The sequence below is a fragment of the Leuciscus leuciscus genome (genome assembly GCF_965113295.1).
Source record: "Leuciscus leuciscus genome assembly, chromosome: 13".
NCBI classification, from domain to species: domain Eukaryota; kingdom Metazoa; phylum Chordata; class Actinopteri; order Cypriniformes; family Leuciscidae; genus Leuciscus; species Leuciscus leuciscus.
The window spans coordinates 39,521,202-39,530,697 of record NC_138737.1 but is presented as its reverse complement, the minus strand read 5'-3'; the positions used below and the strand labels follow the sequence as shown (position 1 = coordinate 39,530,697).

Genomic DNA, 9,496 nt, shown 5'->3' with positions numbered 1-9,496 from the left:
CCAAAAACATAATAAGATCTCACTGAGATGATGGCGAGAGACCAGACGTAAAGTTCTCATGCTATTCTGTTCCGATCATTTTATTAGCAAAATATCTGCGTTCGTAGTAACTGAGTTATGGTCTGGCAAAGCTTCATTAATAACTCATTTCCAAAGGGGCGTCACCAACGGACGTCGCTCAAATGCCTCTGGGCACAATTGGATAGACCTAAAACCAATCAGAGCGATCGTCATCGTGTAAAGCCATATGCTGCGTCCCTAAGTTACACTACGCCATAAAAGTATGCACTCTTTCTGTGAAGAAAAGGTATTTACTTTTGAATGTGTAGCAAAAAAGTAGGCAAGCTTTGGGACATACTACTTCGTCATCTTTATCGGACGGATCTGTCGCGTGCGTCCTGTCACGTAAACTGCCCTGTCAATCATCTTGTCACAGTTAAAATCCTCTATTAAATCTAATTTAATTTCCTACCGTTTCGGAGAGAAATGTAGCAGCACGTTCATCTGCCAGTGGGTCTTTCATGGAGACTGTCCTCATGTGTTTGCAATCTGAATATGATAATGCATTTAAAAGTTGCTGCGCTTCTCCAGCTGACGTCGCTCAAATGCCTCTGGATAGACCTAAAACCAATCAGAGCGATCGTCATCGTGTAAAGCCCGCCTCAACGTTTCTGATTGGTGCCTCGATTTGGACGGATTAGAAATGGGCTTGAATGAGCTCTTTGCCAGACTACTTGCAGAGCAAATCTAAATATGCCGGAAGTTTGTCTGGGTTTTCCCAGGCTACTGTGTTTGGGTCGCACTCCATGTCTGGTCTAAAACATAATCGCCCTTATGTTTTGACGCAGGACAGCAATTGAGTGTACATTTTTTGTCGTATTTGCAGGATATACAATATGAAGATTGTATGAAGTAACATTTGTCTTTATCAACACTGACAGTGAACAGCACATAGCAGTATAAACACATCTCTATGGGTACAGTATGCATCACATGACTAAACATGTCATTGTGAGGGTTTGGTACAGTTTGAATTTTAACAATTCCGATTCTTAGCGATTCCTAATTTCAATTCTAAATAAAGGAGGATAAAAAAAAATGATATCATTCACATTTATTCTGTTTTATTGCAAAACATTTCATTGTATCTGAATACCATGAACAAAAATCAACAGAGGAACAGGTTTAAAAACACCACAGCAAAAACAACTAGCCTAACTAATATTAACAACATTTTCAAGCATTATTAAAGACAAGTGAACAGTAATAAAAAATAAAAAAACAATTAGCAATCACACAAATAAATATAACTGAGCAGACATGATTGAAATAAACAATGTTTTCAGGTATAGAAACTTATCATATGTAAAATAACTACACTTTATAAATACAATATATACATTTATAGTTAAAGGGATAGTTCACTTTAAAATGAAAATTCTGTCATCATATACTCACCCTCATGTTGTTTCAAACCTGTATGAATTTCTTTCTTCTGCTGAACAGAAAGGAAGATATTTAGAAGAATGTCAGTAACCAGGCAGTTTCTGGGTCCCATTGACTTCCATAGTATATATTTTTTTCCTACTATGGAAGTCAATGGGACCCAGAAACTGTCTGGTTACTGACATTCTTCTAAATATCTTCCTTTCTGTTCAGCAGAAGAAAGAAATTCATACAGGTTTGAAACAACATGAGGGTGAGTATATGATGACAGAATTTTCATTTTAAAGTGAACTATCCCCTTAAGAACAGCAGGTGTCATTGTTTGATTAGCTATTATAAAGACTGCAGAGGGAATATTAGGCTGCTGTCACTTTAAGAGCTGCACGGATCCAATACACTGAGACATGTAAAAATGTGTCAACTGCTTGTTAACTTAAAGGAACAGTATGTAAGAAATGTATTTCAATTAATCATAAAATGGCCCTGATATGTCAGTAGACATTAAGAAATCATGTTAATTACAAATACTTATATCACTGCCAGGATATTGTCATTTAAAAGTGAAGTTGCAGCCCTCAACTGGGGCCTGTACCATGAAGCCGGTTTAGGTGGCTAGCCAGCTATGTTTCAGTTTAGTTTCCGCCAACCCTGGGTTTTAGGTACTATGAAAGTAGCTTGGCTTTAATCGGTGTTCGTTGCCATGGTATCTTACGCTGCACGGCTAACCTGCTCCGGGGCAGGTTATGTTCTGGATTCAAGATCTCAGACTGAAGTTTGACCAATCAGCTGAGAGCAAAGAAACATATAGGTGACGTAACCTCTGCAGGAGTACATGAATAGTTTCATTAATAGTGTTCCCCGGACATTTATCGGCCATGTCCATAAAAGAGGGCTTTTATAAAATTGCCGGTAAGATATATTGATAGGGTGACATCACATGAGCACTTTTTTTTTATTTTTAAAAAAAAGCAAATTGCACAAATGTACTATACAATATAATACATGTTAAGAATTATTTTAAATCTTTATTATTATTCTGTTAATCTTATGATAGGATTCCCTAGCTTTCTTAGTAGTACAAATACGTTCTATATTTATGTAAAATTATGTATGTGTAGCCTATATGTGTAATATAGCCTATAGCCTATTTTTATAATATATAAAAAATGTGCATGTATCATTTTTTTATATATTATAAAAATAGGCTATAGGCTATATTACACATATAGGCTACACATACATACATAATTTTACATAAATATAGAACGTATTTGTTTAACTTACACATTAACAATCAGCAATCTTTCTCCAACAGTCTTCTCTTGCTTTGGCAGCAGAGACCGTATTGTTTCGAGCTTGAAATACATATTTAAATTCATCGTAATTCTGAATGATTATCTCTTGCTCCTCCGCGGGAAAATATATCGCTCTCGCTCTACCCGCGATTGGTTGTTCAGCGTCGACGTCACTCTTTTATGTGCACGCGCGCGTGGAGTAATCATAGCTTGAGGATCAAAGCCTGAGTTGACAGAGAAAGTTGATGAGCTGCATCATGGTACCAATAAAGCCTGATTGCATCGGTTTGGTTTTGTCAACTCAAAACTAATCCTGTAACCCCGAGTTTGTTCAGCTACCTTCATGGTACAGGCCCCTGATGTTGATGTTGTCATGTTGTCATGTTGTGTTTTGGCCTGATGCTCCGCCCTCCACCTATCTACCAATCACGAAGTCAGTAGTGTTTCGGCATCCGGGTTGCCAGATCTGCTCTAGTTACCACAGCTGCAGCTACAAACGTGTCGGATAAAAAATGTCAGCCTATCTGGCAACCTCGAGTCAGGGGGAGGGGGAGGGGATACACCGCTCTACAGTCATTTGAAAGAGATTGCAGTACCAGTTTTGGCCACAATCTTACATACGGTTCCTTTAAGACATAACTGACTGTTCACGGGGATATTTTGCCATATTTTTGTGTGTATTTGTCTGTTCAAGTTCTGAGGGGATTCCCCCTTCCATATGTAAAGAGCTTTGAGTACTTAGAAAAGCGCTAAATAAATGTAACAAATTATTTATTAATTATTATTCAAGTGCAAAAAACATGGAAAAGAACTCTGTTCAGTATCACGCACTAAACAGTATGAGAGGCGGCTTTCTGTGAGTGCGCTTTGGATGTGAAAACAGAAAACAGCCTGCGGGTCTTCATGCGCTTGAATGGTTTAATATCATTTTTCCAGTGTATCTGCATTAGTGTAGACGTGTCTGAATCAAATCACCGGGATTACCATGGTTCAGTGCTTTGTCCCCTCCTTTTCTCAACATGCAGAACTTCACTGGAAACAATCATAAAGGCATGTCTGGCTTCAGCTCAATCTTGCACCACAACATCACTGTTCAATAGGGGTCAACAACACTAATGCAGAACATGACAGCAAGAAACCAGTTGAGCTTTACAACCCCCACAGCGGCCCGGTCAGGTTCACACTTTCATAGCATCAAACCGTTCCTGTTTCAGCAGTCTGTGCAGATCTTCATCCAAGCTCTTGACATTTCAAGACTAGATTATTCCTGCAATTCCCTGTTGGCCGATCTTCCAGCCAGCGTGACTCTACACATCCAGTCTTCAATCATAGTCACCAACTCTTGGCCTCACTCCACTGACTACCTGGCTGTCCATTCAAGGCTTTGACACAGGGTACATTTACACGACAACGATATGCTTAAAGGATAATTCCGGTATTTAGCACTTTGAGTCTCTTTTCTGGTTTGTTATGGATGAACTAGAGTGGTGGACACAGAGATGTTGACGATGGGTCCTGTCTCGACTTTTTGACTCATTTAGACTCGCCTTTGACCGCTTCAGAGTGGCTGGCTACCGGCATGCACAAACATGTCCTTAAAACAACCCTTAACGTTCGTTTTCAAAACTCTGCAACTCACCGAGTGGTTAGTGGTGTTCGTTGATGATTAAAAACAAATATATCGGCGCAATGTATGATTTCAATCCGTGTTATTTGCTATAGTGGAACTATTTTTTCAGATACCTCACAACCGCGTATAAACTTCCGCTCGATATCAACGAGCAATGAGTCCTCCAACAGAAATCAATGGGATTTTACAAAATGCCAAATAAAACACGACAGAAACTGTATTTCGCTACGCTACTTGTTTTGGAACATCAACGAACACCACTAACGTTAACCACTCGGTGAGTTGCACAGTTTTGAAAACGAACGTTAAGGGTTGTTTTTAAGGACATGTTTGTGCATGCCCATAGCCAGCCACTCTGAAGCATAGACAGTATATAAACTGGACACAGATTCAACGGAGAAAAGTGAAGTCAATTAGAACCACTCACTTCCTGATGGTCGAGCGTACTGCGCAGACTCAAACTGAGCTTGATGACGTAGATGTGACGTGAGCAACCCGTCTGTCTTCTAGTAGCTGTGCCGAGAGAAATCTGAATCATTCCCTTCCGAAACGTGCAGAGACGGAGAGTGTGAGTAGGAGCTGTCCATGAGCTGGAGCAGGAGGAACTTTTGCTAAGTATTCTGATTAATTACTTTGTCATTTTGCCTCCACGTTTCCCCGATTGCCCGCGAGCTTCTCCTCCTGTCCATACGGTAATCTCTCTACTGTGCGACAGAGAGTCGCGTGGTTATGACGCAATCGTTAGCCTATTTTTACAAAAACTGCTTCTACGGGGCCATAACGTAAGATACAAGGTAATGGAGCCTTTCATACATTTTCGTGTTTCTTTAGAAATAAATAATGGACAAATGGAGTCTTTAAACGCCTCAGATGTAAAGTTATTCGCTGTCAAAGTGACGCCAAAATGAATGGGAGTCAATGGAATGCTAATGCAAAGGCGATTCTAAACGAGTCAGAAAGTCGAGACAGGACCCATCGTCAAAATTTCTGTGTCCACCACTCTAGTTCATCCAAAACAAACCAGAAAAGAGACTCAAAGTGCTAAATACTGGAATTATCCTTTAAAATTAAGAAGTTTTCTGTGTACAGACGACACCATTGTCAAAACGATCCCCATTCACACGTAAACTACTAAAAACACCGTATTCTGCTGCCAGGCCAGTAGATGGCGATGAAACACTAATACGCATGTGCATGACGTCATCATCTTCAGAGATTTACATTTTTGTTGTTTACACTGAGACCGTTTTCAAAAACTTGCACTTTGAAACCAAGGTGGTAATCGAGCTCTCGGATAGCGTACCATCCCCGGGGGCCGCCATTGGCTAACAAGCCTTCACCTGCTGTTAGCATTCCATTGACTCCCATTCATTTTGGCGTCACTTTGACAGCGAATAACTTTACATCTGAGGCGTTTAAAGACTCCATTTTTCCATTGTTTATTTCTAAAGAAACACGACAATGTATAAAAGGCTCCATTACCTTGTATCTTACGTTATGGCCCCGTAGAAGCAGTATTGTAAAAGTAGGCTAACGATTGCGTCATAACCACGCGACTCTCTGGAAATTACCGTATAGACAGGAGGAGAAGCTCGCAGTCAATCGGGGGGACGTGGAGGCATAAAGTCCGATAAAGTCAAGCTCCTACTCACGCTCTCCGTCTCTGCAAGATTCGGAAGGGAATGATTCAGATTTCTCTTGGCACAGCTACTAGAAGACAGACGGGTTGCTCACGTCACATCTACATCGTCCAGCTCAGTTTGAGTCTGCGCAGTACACTTGACCATCAGGAAGTGAGAGCTTCAGTACGCTCAGCCATCAGGAAGTGAGAGCTTCTAATTGACTTCACTTTTCTCCGTTGAAGTCTATGGGGTCGCTGTGTCCATTTCTTATACTGTCTATGATTTTCACAGCGATTTTGCGTATTTATTAATGAACGGCTCGTTTTAAAATCTTCCCGGTCTACTGACATTTGTTAAGACATCTGCTTTAAACATTACAATCCTCATGATAACTTTCGTTAACTTTACATTAAGTAAATCCACTTCAAAAGCTGATTACTCCTGGACAGCAGCGCCATAGAAATATACAGAGCGACTGCAAAAACGGAAGTTCAGAGACAATATTCTAAAGATGGCGGCGCCCTCGTTTCTCTGGCGCATAAGGTCTTATACATAGATATCCATATAAGGCTAGATGTCTTAAGGCTGAGTCTCGAACGGCATCACACCGGCGGCCATCTTGTCACAGGGAAGCTTTCTGGCGAGCTCTGTGGTATCTGAAGTAAGGTGAGTGATCAGCACAAACACAAATCCTCTTATCTCGCTGAAATCTTGACGGATTTACAAACGGTTTGGTTTCTTACAAACGTTATTAACGTGGCTATAATTCTGGATGCTTGAACATGTTTAAATATATTATATTATATTTATTGATAAGTATGCAGTGTCATAACTACATCTCTGATGTTTATAACAAACCAAACCGTTTGAAAATCGGTAGAAAATTTAGCAAGTTATGGTTATTTCAAAAGTACATGCACCATTAACACAATGTTACGAGTGAGCGAGCTCCCTGTGGCAAGATGGCCGCCGTGTGCGGACGTCGACCTCCATTGGCCAGCAGCGCGGACGAGACATCTAGCCTTTATTATATGATATCTATGGTCTTATAGACTGAAAACGTAATACGCATGTGCATGACGTTATCTTCAGAGATTCACGTTTTTGTTGTTTACACAGAGACCGTTTTCAAAAACTTGCACTTTGAAACTTGTTTTCAAAAGTGTGTGTTTTCAGGCGCCCAAAATGCCGTTGTCGTGTAAATGAACGGCCAAAATGCATAAAAAGTTGTCACGTTGTCATGTAAACAGCCCTACAGACGCCTAATGGATCCTTCATGATGAAGCACAACGTCCTTTTACAAAATATCTGTTCCTCTGTATTGAAAACCTGCCAGCCTCCACCTGATCTGCTGAGACTGAGAAAATTGTCATTTTAAAATTAATTGGTATTGGTCAATTTGGTTTTGTAAAGCAACTTTCTGTATGTGCCAAAGAGAATCCAGTAATCGAAATGCCTGCTTGAAAACATGTAAACACTGTTTTGATTTCCTTCCTTTTGGTCGCCTCCCAATTCGCCTACTTATACTACGCCCAAAAAGTATATCTTAGATAAGTGCATACTTTTGAGTGTGTAGCAGAAGAGTATACCAGGCAAGTTTTGGGACGTACTCCGCCATCCCACCCTGCAAAAACTCATTTCCGGAAGGTTTTACCTCGACAAACTGACTGTTAAATAGGGTTCCCACGAGTAATTATTACGCTCCCACAAATTATCACATCATGGCCATGACATATTATCACTACCTCACCCATCTTTTTTTTTCAGTCTATGTATCCCAGCAGTTAATATGAAGTGGCCACCAACAAAACTATATGTGAACTGAACATGTCCCCTCCCGCTCACCGTAATAATCTGCCAATGAATGGCACTTTGTGAACACTAGAGGGAGCCACAGATATTAGTGAAGTAAAGCTGGGCGAGGCCTCAGTTCCTCACAGCGGAAGATGGTGTTTACAACAAATGCTTTTCAGTGCCTTGCATTAAAATACAGTGTTACTAATACAGCTTTAGTGTTCTTTTTAAAATGTCATTTTAATGTCATGTCAAATTATGCATAATAACATGCAACTAACCCTATTGTAAGTACATGTTAATTAATATTACTCAGTACCTAAATGTGTAATTACAGTCTAACAAAGACGCCTCCAAATAAAGTGTAACCCTGTATTCATACGACACAAGATATCAGCTGAATCCAAATGAAAAAGCTGTGAATACACAAACAAGTATTAATGACTTCAATGAGCTCATTGTTTCTGCCTTACATTATTACATTGTTTAAATTAAGACATTTTTAGCTAACTGTGATTTTGTGTATGTACATTTCTGAAATACATAACTTAGACAGATCCTCTGATAACAGATCTCTCTAACCTGTAATGTGGACTCATGTATTTTCTGTAAAGCTGCTTTGAGACGATGTGTGTATTGTGAAAAGTGCTATACAAATAAATGTGAATTGAATTGTATGAATAACATTTTCATAATTTTTTACAGTGAAATGTTTAAACCAATTCTTTGCATTAAATTGTGAATCTGCATCAGGCTGGTACCATGTAAAAAAATATTTTTCCAAGTTGTAAATGAAACAATTTCACGTTTTTGCAAGAAAAACAGGTTTTCAACTTCAAATTTTCGCATTTCTTTGTGAAATTTCCTTGCAGTTTCCAGAACAGCAAGACATAGGCTAGCTCGTAATGATTAACCAAGATAATCTTGCTATAAGTATATAACACAAACCACTATATTCTGTGTACAGCAGAGTGACTTCCTTCTTTTGCGGCTCACTAATGATCTTTGGTCCATATTAAAGTCTGGCTATTGATTGGGAAGATGTGAAACCCTCCCCCTAAAACCAATAAGCATCCAGAGCTCAACAAGGCCTTCAGGAAAGGAGAAGACAAACGCTCAGGCTACAAAATGTGCCGTCCCAAGCTTAGTTAGTTTGCATAGCACATTTAAATACAACATGAGTTGGTCAAAGTGCTTTCCATTAAAACAAGATTCCAACAGCATACATAGCAAAAAATACAAAGAACATTGAACACCAAACCAAAGGACAATTCAAATGCAAGACAACAGTAAAACGTAAAAGCCTGAGCCAGTAAATGTGCCTTCAAACGGGATTTATAAAAAAAAACTGTGTATGACAACATCTAATATCCAAAGGTGGGATACTCCAGATTTTATTGCTGTAACTGAAAGGCATGATCTCTTTTGGACTTTAGATGAGATTTAGGATCTTTAAAAGTGATATTTGAGATGACGTCACTGGCCTTGTCGTCTGATAGGCCTGGATGAGATCCGACATGCATTCGGGAGTTAGGCCACGCAAGGCCATACAAACAAACAGTGAAACCTTAAACAACATGGGCCGAGTTCCCAGTTCCCAGTATGATGAACCAGTTTATTATATTATTTTAACAATAAAATGTGCTTCTGTAGCAATTTGTGCCTGTGTATTGTCTTAAATATTCATAATGCCAAGGGCAGCAGACACT

At 39.5% G+C, this 9,496-nt stretch overlaps 2 long non-coding RNA genes across 2 annotated transcripts in view; one reads left to right on the top strand and one right to left on the bottom strand.

The window, feature by feature from the left end:
- Positions 1–9,422, bottom strand: part of LOC309513102 — a 49,294-nt gene extending 39,872 nt beyond the window's left edge. Inside the window, exons 1-2 of the long non-coding RNA XR_014211302.1 lie at positions 7,470–9,422; positions 6,914–7,413 (exon numbers count right to left, since the gene is read on the bottom strand). This is a non-coding gene — a long non-coding RNA (uncharacterized lncRNA). The remainder of the gene's footprint in view (positions 1–6,913; positions 7,414–7,469) is intronic.
- Positions 1–9,496, top strand: part of LOC309513077 — a 136,720-nt gene that overhangs the window by 24,867 nt on the left and 102,357 nt on the right. The gene's annotated exons all lie outside the window — the stretch shown is intronic.